Source organism: Balaenoptera physalus, assembly GCF_965194825.1.
Source record: "Balaenoptera physalus genome assembly, chromosome: 2".
Taxonomy (NCBI): Eukaryota; Metazoa; Chordata; class Mammalia; order Artiodactyla; family Balaenopteridae; genus Balaenoptera; species Balaenoptera physalus.
Window position 1 is genome coordinate 136611946 of NC_138883.1, and position 15838 is coordinate 136627783.

Below are 15838 nucleotides of genomic sequence, written 5' to 3' on the forward strand. Positions count from 1 at the left end.
AATTTTTAGGGATGTTTTTCTGAGTGTTATAACCTCTTTGTAGGCTCTGACCCTGCAGAGCTACTTATTAAATAATGTTCTTTTCCTGAGCTTTGATTCAGAATTGTATTCCTTCATTATCTTCCTCTGTGTGGCACTGGATTTAGAAAGAGCAAGAAGGCTCACTTGACCAGGGTATTAACTGAAATGGGGTATGTAAGGTGCATGTTGCAAATATTTTCCCCAACCTGTTATTAGCCTATGCTAAGTTTATGGCATTTTGCCATAAAGAAAAATTGTTTTAACTTTAAATATTTGAAAATAATATCTTCTAGGCTTCTGCCAGTTGGGAAGTATTTGTCTGCAGGTAACAGAAACAGCGTAGAGGGGCTTGAACTGTAATCAAATGTATCGGCTCATGTGGAAGGAAGTCTAGCAGTGGGATGGACCTCAGATACAGGACTCAGAGCTTTTCATCTTTCTGCTCCACCTTTCACAGTGTCAGTGACATCTTAAGGTTGATTTCTCTTGTGGTTATAAGATACCTGCCAGTAACAGTCAGGGTTTCATCCCTGTCCTGCTCGTGTTTGGGTTGGGGGAAGAGAGAGAAAGTCTGGCTTGCCCTGTGCTTCTCTTTTAAGAGAAGCAAGTGGTCTCCCAAAAAACATCCCATCAGACTCACATCAAATATCTCAGATGGTATAGGCGTCATAGCTCTGAAGCCATCGTTGACAAAAAGGAGGAGTTTTCTGGCTCTAATCATGGGTTCTCAAGGTATGGTCCCCTGACCAGCAGCATCAGTGCTTCTTTGATATGAAAATTCTCAGGGTCCCCCCTCTAGATCTACTGAATCAGACATTCTATGATTTAATAAGCCCTCCAGCTGGTTCTGATGCCCCCTCAAATCGGAAACCCACTGGCTCAGGGCCCACCACTGGAGCTGGGTAGGTTTATGTCCCTTGAATCACATGGGCTGCTTAAGGGATGGATGGAGTCCTGAACAAAACTGAGATTCTGTGAGGGAGGAAGGGAGAAATGGATGCTGGGGAGGTACCAACAATGTCCACTGTGTGGGACAAATGGTTCACAATTCCAATCCCAGATGACCTTCTAATCCTAACTTTTTAAATTGAACAATTAATATATGCACATAGTGAAATTTTGTAATTGTGGAAAAGTATAGGTGAGCATATGATGCTTACAATGCTCACTTGCTTTTTTCATGTAATATATCAGGGAGATAATTCTATGTCAGCGCCCATAAATCTCTTTCGTTCTTTCTATTATTCCATTCTATGAATGTTTCATAATTTCTTCCATCACTATCCTGTGGATGGACTTTTATGTTGTTTCTAATCTTTTGCTAATACAAACAGTGTTGCAATGAATGAATATCTGTGTCCATATATCTTTGCATGAGAGCAGATAGGCAGAAGTGGAATTTCCAGCTCAAAGGGAGGTCCATTTTAAATTTTGATAGATATTTACAAATTGTCTTCCACTGAGTGGCACCAATTTACACTCCTACCAAGAGTGTATAAGAATGCTCGTTTCCTCACATCCCATCAACTCTAGGTATTACCACACTTCTAGATCTTTGATTATCTGATAAGCAAAATATTATTTTCATGTTTTTTTGTTATTTAAATTGGCATTTGTTCATTTATGAGAAAGGTTGGGTTACTTTGTGTTATTTTCTTATGCTTAGAATTCACTTTTACATCTTCTCCTCGGGGCCAGCCACACAGACATCCATATTTATGTGGTTTCCTCAAAGAATTCTGGCTTCAGCATCATGCAAAAAAAAAAAGGGTTCTTAACTCTAAGATTTTAAACTGATGTTTTAGGGACTTCCCTGGTGGCACAGTGGTTAAGAATCCGCCTGCCAATGCAGGGGACACGGGTTTGATCCTTGGTCTGGGAAGATCCCACATGCTGCAGAGCAACTAAGCCCACGTGCCACAACTACTGAGGCTGTGCTCTAGAGCCTGTGAGCCACAACTACTGAGACCACGTGCCGCAACTACTGAAGCCTGCACACCTAGAGCCCATGCTCCGCAACAAGAGAAGCCACCACAATGAGAAGCCCGTGCACCGCAACCAAGAGTAGACCCTGCTCGCCACAACTAGAGAAAGCCCGCGTGCAGGGACAAAGACCCAACGCAGACAAAAATAAATAAAATAAAATAAATTTATAAAAAGAATAAAGTGATATTCTAATAGAAAAGAGATTAAATAAAACATCTCTGGGAGTGATAAAGAAGGTCAGTGCTGTTCCATTTGCAAAAATTTGGCTTGTTCAGACGTTTCAGGAATTCCTGAAAATGTCTTGGGCACAGAGTGGCACAGGTGTATTTCTTTACCATCCAGAGGCCTGGTTAAAATGGTTTTTAACCCTTCCATTGAACAATTACGAATCGCATCAAGTCTGAGCTTTTGGTGGAGACACGAGCTCTCCTTGTGTAGGACGAGGTGTTTACAGCTCCAGCATGGGGCTCTGATGGAATCCCTCACAGGACGCCCCGTTCTCACCCTGCTATTGTTTGCATCCCATTCCTAGGGCCTAGTTGATCCTCTGCGGGTAGCTTTCAAATACCAGCTCCTACGTGTCTTGTTAAAATACTTTATCAATGCCCATCTTTCTTGGCAGGGATGACCTTTAACTCAGCTTTGCTGTCACTACCTGACTAGGATAACCTCCAAAGGAAGGTTGCCATGGCGATCCTGCATTCAGCTCAACCAAATCTGGCTTCTGTATCTTATTAAATGTTCCCTAAAAAGGAAATCACACAGAGACACGGAAGAGGAGGGTCATTCACGTGTAGCTGTCATGTTCTCTCGCCCTCTCCCCCTCCCTGATCACCAGAGTCTCTTCCTCCTCCAACATGAGTTAGTTCACTCATGGCCCCTCTGCTTCTTTTCCTAATCCCAGCTGCCATGGTAAGTGCTTAAGTCTTAGGATTCGAGGGGGTGGAGGGTGGTTAGGCAAATGTCAATTTTCCTTTCAAAAGACATTTTTGCAGCTCAAATCTAACACCACTGGCAAATGTCAGAAGTGGATGTATAATGAGGCTGTGTTAGAGACACTAATTGGATGGATTTTTTTTTTTTTTATTATTGTGGTGCTTTTCCCCTTTTTCCTAGGGACTCTGTTTTCACAGTGGCTCTCATTAAATCTGAGGAGATTATCTTCTTTAAACTACAAGCTCCATATGCCCCTTGTTCTGGGAGAGACAATTGCTGCTGTGGACTTTCAGGAGATTGCTTTGTATTCACCCAATGGTTGAAGGAAGAGGGGAGAAGGCAAGAAATATGTGACACTCACAGGAGTCTGCAGGAGGGTAGATCAGGCACTCAATTTTTGGCTAACAGTCAGTCTGGCGAAAGGGATGATTGGGCATCGGGGAAGATAAAGTCCGCTCTCAGAAATAGCACAGGGAACTCTGCTCAATATTATGTAACAACCTAAATGGGAAAAGAATTTGAAAAAGAATAGATACATTTATAGGTATAACTGAATCACACCTGAAACTATCACAGCATGGTTAATCAACTATACTCTAATATAAAATAAAAAGTTAAAAAAAAAAGGGCAGTACTGCCCTCAGTCCCTGAGGGGCCCCTCCCCCCCCTCCCCCGCCTCTAGGAGCAGGGGGCCCACATCTGCTCTGAGAGGAGGGGAGGCCTGACTCTCAGCCAGCACACAGGACACAGAGGACAGCAGTGGGGATGCTAAGCAGGCAGAGGAGAGAGCTCTGCTGGCTGGGGCCGGGTCCTCGCCTCCTTCTGGAAAGTCTTTCCCACCGTTAGTTTGCTAGGGCTGCCATAACAAAATACTGCAGACTGGGGAGCTTAAACAACAGAAGTATATTTTCTCCTGGTTCTGGAGGCTGGAAGTCTAAAATCAAGGTGTTGGCTAAGGCACTTTCTCCTGAGGCCTCTCTCCTTGGCTTGCAGACAGCCGTCTTCTCCCTGTATCTTTACACCGTCTTCTCTGTGTGTGTGTCTGGGTCCTAACCTCCTCTTCTTATAAAGACGCCAGTCCTATTGGATTAGGGCCCACCCCAATGAATTCATTTTCACTTAATTACCTCTTTGAAGGCCCTGTCTCCAAACATAGTCACATTCTGAGGTTCTGGGGCTCAGGACTTCAACATATGAATTTTTGCTGGAACACAGGTCAGCCCATGATACCCACCTGTTCCTGACCAGCCCTCTTTTCTGGGCCACTCTTGCCCTCACGCTGTGTTTGTGGGGGCAACAGCCAGAATTCCATTCTGGAAGCATGTCTCAGAAGCAAGCAAACCGAGACAGTGTCTGGAACCTCATTTTTACCAGATGTCAATTGTTGTTATGATGAAACGCCAATAAAACTTGATGTTTAAATAATATAATAATCTATTGAAAACATAATAAAGTATAATGTTCCAATAAAATAATCAAAGTTGTAGATTAGGTTGCTCATGATATTCTCTCATGGTCCTCTGTTCTTCTCTTTTGTTGCACTCAGCAGAGCCCTAATTAATACATTGCCTGTAGAATGATTATTTTCCTGTTCATCCATTCCTGGTGATGGATACTCCATCTGGGCAAGAACCACCGCTGTTCTCTTCACCCTGTATCCTGACCACCTTGCACAGGGCCTGGCACACAGTGTGTGCTTAGAAATAAATGGTGAGTTAATGAATTTATATGCATTCTTATGTCTCCCTCTCTCAGAAGATAAATGACCGTGGCATCAGATGCTTTTTGAGCAAGTCAGTGTGCATCTTTCGCATACATTGGGGAAATCCACCCACAAGTTCTGAATGGGGAACACTTCCCTAGAGAGAAGGGGTCCCCTCCTCCTCCAGAAGTCTGCCTTGGCCCCAAAGTTAAACACTGACTCTTCCCTTTCCTTTCTTTGTTTTAGGCCAGGCCGTGTGGCATGTGGGATATTAGTTCCCCTACCAGGGATCGAACCTGTACCCCTGCATTGGAAGCGTGGAGTCTTAACCACTGGACTGCCAGGTAAGTCCTCTTCCCTTTATTTTCTAATGGACTAACACAAACATTGATCTTTTTAAAAGCTTCACCAAGACTTGAAGGAATTACATGAAAGAAAATAAAACCTTAAAATTGGCTCTGGGGTTTCACTTCCTGCAAAACACATCATTCTGTCTCTGTCCTCGCTCCCCTCCCTATAGCAACCTTTTTGCTGAGCCCCAGGTCTGCCAAAGTTATGAGGTCTCTCCTTCCACACCTGATTCGGTCTGGTGTTCCTATCCCCTCACCCCAGCTCCCACCTTAGTTCTAGAGCTCCCACCCCTGTGTCTGGCCAGGTTGGAGCTGTCAGAAATTAGCTAGCATCAAAATCATCTTTGGAGAGATATCCCCTAACCCCTGCAGAGATCTCCTTCTACGTTATCAAAACTGGAGATCCACAACCCAATAGGAGCGTTTGCATCCAGATTTTTTATCCAGATACTTACACGGGACTTGTGTCTGCACCCTGTAAAAGAGGCACCAGAATGCTTTTTCCCAGAAGCAGGGAGAGCCCGTTCCAAAGGAAAATCGCAGCTTCTGCCCCAAAGCCACCAGAAATGAATACTTCAGGCTCTGGCTTCTGACCATTTGAGTCTCAGAAATATTGGGACTCAATGTCAGAGACCCTTGTTTTGCAGACCTCTTTATCCATAAACTAGGGTCAAGGTGACACTCTCAGACATTAAGGGACAGTGAGTTGGCCTGGAAAGTTCAGCTTATAGCAAAGGCAGTAAGATTGCCCAGTGAGGAGTTGCTGGCACAGAAGCAGCATGGTCCTGGGCCCCTGATGCTACCTGGGTCACTCAGGACATGTCCCCCACGTGGAGTGAAGCTTGCTAAGGCTGAGTGGAGTGGGGAGGAAAAGAGGGTATTGTAATCAGCCCTTCACTCCACAAATGCAGGACAAAATCAGAGCCCCCTGGCTCAGGTCTTAAAGACAGGGCTTTCCTGGGGACGGGGGCAGCAGGGGCCTGTGCCCCGCTCCTCGGAGGAGGGGAGGGAGTTTGGAGGACCCCTCCCCTAGGTCTGCCTGTCCAGGAAGAGGGGTGAGGAGATGGGCTGGGGTGAAGCTGGTGGTTGTGAGGATGGAATTAGCTGAAGTCTCTGTGTCGTCAGCTCTCACTGTGTGCCGGACACTGGGCTAAGGATTTCACACAGATGTTCTTGTTCAGTTCTTATGAGCACCTGTGCATTTAAAAATAGATAAAGGGGAGCTTCTGGGAGACCCAAGCACACTGCTAGGTTGAGTCATGGCCAGAGTTTGAACCGAGGTCTCCTGACCCCAGAACTCACCATCTCAAGGATGCCGGCCAGGGAATCACCACTGTTTCCCCTGGTGGGCAGGAGGAGAGCGCTCCTGTGCGGGTTCGGAAAGCTCATACCTGAGAGGTGAAGGCTGAAAAACAGGAGAGCCTTCACTCAACAACAGCCACAAGCTCCACTCCCTGAGCCGCTGGAAGGACCCCAGGAGCCTCGGGGAGCCCGTCCTGAGCACAGGGTGTATGTTGCGTCAGATGAAGGAAGGTGTCAGCTGCAAGGAGATAGATCCTAGTGCCTTAGGAGCTCGCCACACAAATGCCCAGAAGCTCTGGGGAGGGCCAGCCCTGTCTGCATGGGGGGATGCTCTTTCCTAAGATATTCTGCTGCCCATTCCAGCTCACAACCTGCTTTCCAGGGACGGGGTCCTGGTTTGTCCCTACCATGACCACAGGCTGCCTTGTCTCCAACCCTCTCTTATTTTTATTTATTTATTTTTAATTAAAAAAAAATTTTATATTTATTTATTTGGCTGCGTCCGGTCTTAGTTGCGACGCATGGGCGGCACACGGGCTTCTCTCTAGTCGTGGCGCATGGGCTCTAGAGCCTGCGGGCTTAGCTGCCCCGGGGCATGTGGGATCTTAGTTCCCTGACTAGGGATCGAACCTGTGTCCCCTGCATTGGAAGGTGGATTCTTAACCACTGGACCACCAGGGAAGGCTCTTTCCAACCCTCTCTTGTATCACCTTCTACAAAGGGTGGCAAACAGACCACACCTGGGCTGTTCCTGTGTGGCCACCTGGAGGGTGGTGACATACTTCTAAAAGATGTTGACTGTTTTTGTCCCTTGATTATTCCTGTCTTTGCCTCCCCTACTCCACCGTGATCATCTTGCAGTCACAGCAGCAAGAAGTTATGTCAAACTCAACAAATCCAACAGAGTCCCACACGCGACTGTGCTTCAGGGAAGGTGAGATCCCCAGGCAGTGAGCGTGTTTACAGAGACATCAAGGGTAGAGCCCGGAAGCTGGGTGACCATCCTCAGCCCCACCAGACCTACCCTGAGTCCCAGAAGAACAGAATCATTCCTGGACCCTCCAACAGGCATAGAAGCAGTGGAGAGCTGGCCTGAAGCACATGGAAGAGAGGAATGAAGGGGGTGCTGGTGGATGCGTGGGTTGATAAATTGACACCAAAGACCAGATGGCACCCCTGCCCCCATGCTGTGAACCAAATAAGTCCCCAGGATTTAGGCATAGTCACAGGGAGGTGAGGAAATTCTGAATTGATTGAGTTAGAGTTTCCCCCAGCCCTGTGGAGTGATGGCTCAAAATAGAAATAAACTTGAGTTATAGAAAGATGAGGCAAGTTTTATTACTTGTGCACTGAACTGAGGGCTGCGATTCGTGTCTGCAACACATGTTTCAAGACTGAAAGGCCCTTTCTTCAGGGGGCAGAACCCTGGGCTTATTTACAGATTCGATGTTGGAGAAGGAGGGAGGGGCGGTCTTGAATTAGGGAGTAGAGGACACAGGCTTGTATGCTCAGGGGCAGAGTGGGGATGAGGGGGAGGCACGTGGAGGGGGGGAGGGTGCGGGTTGCTGGTTAACTTCTTTGTCCAGGGAAGGTGGTGAGGAGGCAGGGGACCAGTGACTCAGCATATCATCAATTTTCCAGGACCTGGGCTCAGTAGGGAATTTTCTTCTAGAAGCAGGAGATGGCTCTGAGCTGTGCAGCCAGCCCTCTTCCTGGGACCAAGCTCCAGCTCAGCTCAGCTCAGCATCTCCTCACACTACTTTTTAACTTTTATAATACAACCATGCCCATGAAACTTGCCGACATTACCACTTGCTGGGTCAGCTGCTGACAAATAGCTTCTCAATGAAGAACTCTGATGGGTGTGCTCTGTGATAGGGGAACCTGAAATAAATTGTGCTAAGCCTCATGCTGGGTGTTGAAATGAAGACAGAGAAGAGAAGGGACCATAAAAAAAAAAGAGAAAAAAAAAAAAAAAAGGAAAAGAACATCTGATTTTCCAGCAAAGAAAGAAATCCCCTGATCCATTTTTACAAGAAATCCATATTTTATTCTTTTAGGATAAATTCTTTTAGAATGGATACTGAAGAGCTAAAACCATCTCCTTTTAATTTCCTTATTCCTTTCACCCCCATCTTGAAAGCACCAAAAGACACATAACAAACAGATGCAATGACCTCCTTCAAACCAAGCAATAAAAAAGGCATGATCACCTTGCACGTGCCACGTGCCTCCTGCAAAAGAGAAGCTGCTTCTGACCAAAGGGTTCTATTAACACTCTCTCCTGGAAATGATTCAGGCTTGAGTTCCCTTGAACTGCACCTGCTGTGATCACCTAGGTGGTATAGTTAGCTTAATGGGTGCAATTATGAAAATGGCTCTTGTTAACCATAAGCCCAGTAGCTTTCCACAATAACTGTGTTTCCTAGCAAGAAACTGGGAAATGTGTCCCTGACTCCAGGTCTGCCAGGATCCTTACAGGTAGAAGGTGGAAAATGGGTCTAAAACCCTGGATTTCCAATGGTGATGTTTGGAACCTTTAAATTCCTTAGAATCTTCAGGGTTTGTCCTTTGGAGGAGAAGAAAGCTATGAGTCACCTACCCTCTCTTAAGATGAAGGGGTCTGTTTGTCAGTTTCATTTGAGGGAGGTAAGGTCTATGTTGCTGAAATAGATTTGAAAAGCACGTGACTATGACAGCCAAGAATGGACCATAAATCAGTCTTCCCTTCAAAGGGAAAGATGGGCAATGTGGTGTTTTTGGTGAACTTTTGCCTTGATCGGGGGGTCTTGATCTGAGTCATATAATATGGTACTGAGGAAACCAGTCCCATCCATGTGGGAATGATGCCATTGAGGTTTTGTGCAGGTTTCTGCCCTACACTGATTTGACTGAGGGTCATGACTAGAGCGTGATTGCTTTTCTTGTCAGTCCTAGTTTGAGTTAACTAGTACTTTAAAGAGGCTGGGCTGTCCTATGGAGAGATGCAACAGCTTAAGTGGGTGTTCATAGGGACAGCTGCACCACCTTTTGCTGTTCAATCTCAGCATAGCCTTTGGGGCAGGAACACCAGTGTTCTTGGTCTGCCAGTCACTATCTCTTTGACCTTGGCACCTTTTTAAAAAATATATTTATTTATTATTTAGTTATTTTGGCTGCGCCAGGCCTTAGCTGTGGCATGTGGGATCTTTAGTTGCGGCATGCAGACTTCTTAGCTGCAGCATGTGAACTCTTAGTTGCGGCATGCATGTGGGATCTAGTTCCCTGACCAGGGATTGAACGCCGGGCCCCCTCCATTGGGAACACGGAGTCTTACCCAGGGAAGTCCCTGACCTTGGCAACTTTTTAAACTTCAGCCTCTTCATCTGAAAAGTGTGGAGGACAGAGACTATCTTATGAAGTTATTGTAAGAATGGAATCAGACACTTCACATGTAATGTGTAGCATGATGCCTGGCACAGAGCAGGATCTCAGTGTATCATTCCCGTTATCATCATTATCCTGAGAGTGGACGGCTAGTTCATTGACTGAACAGTGCTGGGGCTGCACATGAGCCCATGGAGATATTCCAGTGGAATATGAGGCATGGAAGCCCAGTGCAATCATTCAAGGATGAACTCCAAGTTCTCTCCTGTTGCATTCAGGAAGGGCAAGGTCTCCTGCTCACTGAGTATGCTACTGATGCTAATGACAAGTGGTCCTTGGAGATTTACTGGGAGGGCATAAACAAGATGGCTCCATTAGGCAGCTTTTGAAAGAGCATCTTCTTGAATTCTCCCTCCCAACCTGGTCTTGGGAAGTTGAAGTAGGATCATCTGTGTCCAGTGTTGTGGACTTTATGAAATGCAGCTCATTACAGAAGCCAAAATGCTTAGTGGATTTCCTGAGGGGAAATGGTACAAAATAACTTAACAGAGGATGGCTTGAAAGAAGGAACAAAAAGGCTTTTTGTTTCTTAAAGGAGAATGTTGAACACTCAGTCCAAACACCCCCCTAGTAATTCATTACTTTACACCAAGCAGACATCTTTTAAATTAGGCAGAATACAAATGAGTCTTGTTTTGTGCCATTAATTTCAATGGATTTACAAAATATTTGAAGCACTGGCTTTTCTGCCTCCTTTGGACGCAGACCAAGTCAGGCTGAATCTACTTGTATTAAAAGCCATTCATGGGACCCAGCCAGCCCCATCTTACAGATGGAGCACCATATGTTTGGGCTTGCCCCCGCCCTACCCGCATATGGAGTGGTCATGTGCAGTCCAAGAATAGAATGCACTATTTCTCTATGTCTGCATTTCTGGTTCACCTCTAACCTACAACCACTTTCCATTCTGGACAGAGGTAGGCAAGTTCATCTGGAAAAGATTCAGAAAGATGCTGAGAGTCAGAAGGGATGATTTTGGTGTTCTTTTGTCCCTTCTAGACTCAAGACCTCAAATGCAATCACATCCAAGAGCTTAGTGCATCTATAAAATGGAACTTGGAAGTATTCCATTTTTACTTTTCCAGGAATATATTAGGCCTTTTAACTTGAAAGCGTAACACTGACTTTTTGTTAAGGTCAGGAGGCTCTAGAAATAATGAATTAAGTGGTTCTGGCCCATTCAAAAGCATTTGATCTTAATTTGATGCTTCTTGGGGGGATCCCAGAATGGAAAAGCAGAAGTACTGTGGCTCAAACGAGACTGGTAAGTATGGAATCTGAATCATACCTACAACTAGAGTAAGCCTTGAGTGTTTGGAGAGACTTGATGGGAAGAATGGACCAAAGGTATGTAAGAGAGAAATGCTTGTTTTCCCATTTATTCAGGGTGGAGTGGTTGAAAGAGCATGGAACAGGGAAGTCTGGTCTTTTCCTTGCTTTTGACTTTGAGCAAGTGATAGGACAACGTTCCTCACCTGTACAATAAGGGAATCAGGTAGAACTGGCCAATAGATTTCATCTTTCATGCCATCTTGCATTGATGGGTACTGGCTGAGGCTGGGCTTTGTGAGCAGCGTAGTGAGATGAATTAGATGTTTGCCATGAGCCCAGGATCTGAGAGCCAGTGTGCTTACCACTTATTGGATTCAGCTTCAAATGTCTCCAAGGTCCCCTCCAGCAATAACATTTTGTAACTGTGATTCAGTTTGTTCAACAATTGATCTTCAGAAGCATGGGCACCATTTGGAAACCTCTTAGTGACTGAAGAAGGGCACTTCAGCTTCCAAATCATTCTCTAACACCAGGAGAGCCTCTGTACAAACTCCTATTTCCATTGGCCCATCGCTATGAAGTTTAACTTCTTGGCTAAGGTACTGTTCTAGCAACAAACAATTTGATGTCATGGTAACACAGATGCAGCTAATCTGAAATTCTGATTTCAATGAGATTGTAAACCAGAAGAAAGAGGCAGATAATAGAATTTCATCTTGTTTCAGATTGCTATAGTGTGGCCCACATCTTCTTACAGTTCTTGAAGTTTCAATCAGCCATAATCATGGTGCTCGAGTTACCAGATGTCTATTTTCTGGGTCCTTAGAGAGGGAGCTCTACAAATCTAGGTCTCTGACATCATCTGACCCTGTAGGGTGGGCTTTCAAGTAAGCTGCCTGAACCATTACCTGTAACAGCATGTTAAAACAGGACTTTCTGTCTCTCCTTTAGCTGAGATGCCAAAGGCCAAGAAAAAAACAAAAGCAGCCAAGCACCTTCATATTCCAAGACCAGGAGGTAGACATCTAAGCAGGGCTTACAAAGGGAGTGACTTAAACCAGTGTCCTGACCCTTAGTCCATCACCCATCTCAAGGGTATAAAGTAATCAAAACTGGAAACTGAAAAGAGAGGATATTTGGGGGGAGAATTGTTGGTATGTGATGCGACCCACCCCATATCCCAATCCACACTCTGTAGGGGAGAGGAGCCATCTGGAGGACCACCTGGAAAGTTATTATTCCCTGGAATTGGAGGACACTGTAGACTGTGACCTGATATATGTCTGAGTTAGAAATTAAGGTACCAGAGCTGGGAGAACCAGGGCTGCTGGGTGGCAGTGTGGTGAATTTCCCATGTGTCAAAGAAGATTTGTTCTAGAGATTCCTTAAGAGGGACTTTGACCAAGAGATACAATTGGAAGGGTGACAGACCAGATGTCTGATAATCCTTGAGTGCTCACATTTTACCATTGTATACCTAAATGGTGTTTGAAAACCGTGTGTGTGTGTGTGTGTGTGTGTGTGTGTGTGTGTGTATGTGGCTTTGTGTTAGTCAGGAGAGACTAGACTTTTGTTTTGAAACAATCTCCAGTTCTCAGTGGCTTAACACAATAAAGGGTAAATTTGCACATAACATAAGCAGTGAAGGTTGCTATTGAACTCTATTCCACACTCAGGGACCCAGGCTGATGGAGGTTCCCTCATTCTGGAGTTGTCTCATCTCGATCCTTCAGTCTCTTTGTGCACCTCATAGGGAAACAGACAGCCAGATGGTTGTATGCTGGTTCTTATGTTTTATTCCAGAAGTACCATGCCACGCCTGCCTACAGTCAACTGGCCAGATCTAGTTACAGTTAACCCCCAAACGAAAGTGGGTTGGGTAGCGTGGAGAGCAGATGAATGCTTGTTGACCGTTGCTGCCTTTGCCACAGGCTTTTTGATTGTGAGCTTCAGTGTACAGGGATCTGGCTGGCCTCAGGTGTCAGTATCTTTATGGTTTTTTCTCTTGAGTTGGTCATATTCCAGAAGAAGTCTCTTCTACTCTTTTACCTAGAGAGTGAGGCCTAGTAGCCAATCTCTGGAAGAGGAAAGGAGGCGGAATGGGTGGTGAGGGGCGTCTCAGCACTGAGTATGCATAGGGTAATTCAGTTCCTCTGTTCTGTACATATTCTTTGGTTTCATCTGCTTCAGTGTTAGGTGTGGGAGGAGCCATCATCCAGTTTCTTAGAGGGGAGAGGAAATCAGAGGGTCTAATCACTTCTTTAAAGTCTTTTAACCAGTTTTCCTGTTTTTAGCCTCATCTTCATACCCAAATTCATGGGCACCTGGCGCCACCTTTCCTGCTGCCAGCTTACAGCATAGCCAAGACATTCACCCATCTGCTTTTCATCTTCCCAATTTCTCATTTTCTCTCCCATTCTTTATGTGCCAGAGAATTTGTATCCCTTTTTAAATATTTTAATAGGGTTTCTGAAGGAAGTAGAGGTGGATGGATGCTTTAAACCCCCATCTTGATGCAGAAGACACGTTCTCACAATTTTTAGAAAACCCCCTTTCTAATAGGACGCCCACGCCTTGAGTTGTGCATACATCTCACTTCTGTCTTTATTGGAACTTGGGACAGCTCTGTCTGACTGCCATTCAGGAAGAGAAAATGAGCATTTTTACTCACTCTGTCTTCCTCCTCTTTAGCAAGGGTAATAAGTAGATTTCTTAATTTTGGAGCATTTTTGTAGATGACAGACCATGGTTAATTCAAGGAAGCTTGGTAGAGTAGGGCCAATGTATGTGGAAAAGGGTGTTTCCTTTCTCATCATCCAGATCACAAATTCATCCACCCAATATGCCCTCAAGACCTAAAACGTTGTGCTATGAATGGTACCATAAACCTTCAGAGTGTGAAAGAAAAGAATAGTGTGGCTTTATCATAAATTTTTCAATGTAGAAGAGGCAGAGGGTCTCTTACTGTTTTAAGAGTTTATTTAATGGTTTATTTAAAGCTTGATGAGAGCCCACTTTGTTCTCTTTATAGGGAGTCATAAAACACCTGATTTCCAGAAACACATTGTAATTTAGCTGGTTCTTTTTTTTCTCAAAGAATATGGCAGAATGAAGGGAGACTTCGGGGAGTGGGTGGTGTATGTGAGACACAGGGACACCATGTTGAAGTTACAGCCTGGACTGAGCTCTCACAGGCTTTATTTTGTCTCCAGTAGAAATGAGTCATTGTTTGCGCTTTCTAAAGGGAGGACAAACAAATGCTTTGTGCTTGGGGTTTAGCTTTTGAACCCTGGTATAGTGTTTAGAAGATTATTGGGACTCAGTTAATCAACACTGCTTTTATATGCGATCATTTGACATCTTCCAGTTCCCTGGTGTAGAGCTAAGGGCCTCTGAGTTGAGCTCTGATGGCAGTCACCTGATGTCACACATAGGAACCAGGGGCTAGAATTACGGAGCTAGAACAATGTCCTCCACACCATCCAGGCCAGCTTTCTGCCTTTAGCACATGCTAATGAAAAGTTTGGTTTGAATCTAGCCTATGACTTAATGTTTCCCGGGGAAACCTCACTGTAATTCCATAATGGAAGTCACATTGTTCTTTAGATTCTCTCTCAGGATTGGCAAGGACAACGCCTAAGTCATAAGCAGACAGGGCTCCTCTTTGTGCCCCAGTTCTAGAAAAAAGCTAGATTGCCCTCATTGTGCATGCCCTTTTAAATAGGCTGGGTTCAGAGTCACCATCTGGTATAGGCAGGAGTAGAGCTGGTGTCTCGATTTCACCTTGCTTCCTCCAACATCTTTTCATCAGTCTTGATGACTGTCCTGTCAATTTATTACCTTAAATATTTTTGAAAAGGCACCACTTTGTAGAATGGGCTTCTCTTCTGTCCTCTACCCCCACCTCCAGATATGATTCAGGGGAGAGCCTCCTGTTAGATTTTTCCCCTTTCTTTTTAACTGAGAAAGCAAATTGTGAGGCACACCACTATTTACCACACTGCATTTATTCCTGCCATTCATTTCTTCCTCTTGTAAGTGGGAGGCTCAGATTTAAGACTGTACATCCTTCATGTCCACGGACAGGGTAAGAATAATGCCCTTGTTCAGGATGGGAAACTGGAGATTATGGTCACATTAGTGGGATCCTGACTGATGACATCATTAGGTACTTCGACCCTGCTCCTCATAGCCAAGAAAAGTCCTTTTGTCCCTAGGTCAGAAGAAAAATTATAGGCTCCTGCTAGCCCAGCTGAGCAATTTAAGGAGCTGCTACTGCTTTCCTCCTCAACTCTTCTTCCCTGTCTAGTTTGACTCCCATTAGAGGGTGGCAGGAGACTTCCACTATCCCTGAAAAAGATCAGGAGAAAGCTGAGTTGCACCTGAGTGGCCTGTGCAGTTGACAGCAATCCTGGGAAACTTTAGTATTTCCTGAAAGATTGGACTGGAGACTAGCAGACTTTCAGAGGTCATCACAGACCTTCTGAAGAGACACCTTGGAAGTTGGAGTGGAGGCTTGCTGGGACTCCTCCGTGTACTAGCTTGGAAGTTAACAACATCAAGTTAAAAGTGGACAAACCCCAGATAACTAGGGATCAGTTGAAGCTGGTAGAGGAGACATGGGCAGCCAGCATCAGGACCATCTGAGGCGGAATACCACTGGAGAGGGGGAGACAAAGCTGCATGGAAATGCTATGAAATAAGACACCCGTACTGGCTGCCCCTGGAGTGGGAGAAATTTGTTCCTGGCAAGTTTCTGAAGATGCACTGCAGGAAGGACAGTATAAGTTATGAAAGTTTGTGTCCTAAATATTCTGTGAGACAGGAGAATGTTGTAGAAAGA

The 15838-nt window shown here is 45.1% G+C and overlaps 1 protein-coding gene and 1 long non-coding RNA gene across 2 annotated transcripts in view; one reads left to right on the forward strand and one right to left on the reverse strand.

Moving 5' to 3' along the window:
- The window catches only part of LOC309654686, a 1153334-nt gene that overhangs the window by 245922 nt on the left and 891574 nt on the right, over positions 1-15838 (forward strand). The window lies entirely within an intron of this gene.
- Positions 1-15838, reverse strand: part of ST8SIA2 (ST8 alpha-N-acetyl-neuraminide alpha-2,8-sialyltransferase 2) — a 91682-nt gene continuing 75844 nt past the window's right edge. The window contains exon 7 of the mRNA XM_082449101.1: positions 1-15838. This exon is cut by the window's right edge and continues 16874 nt beyond it. The gene's annotated coding sequence lies outside the window, so the exon portion shown is untranslated.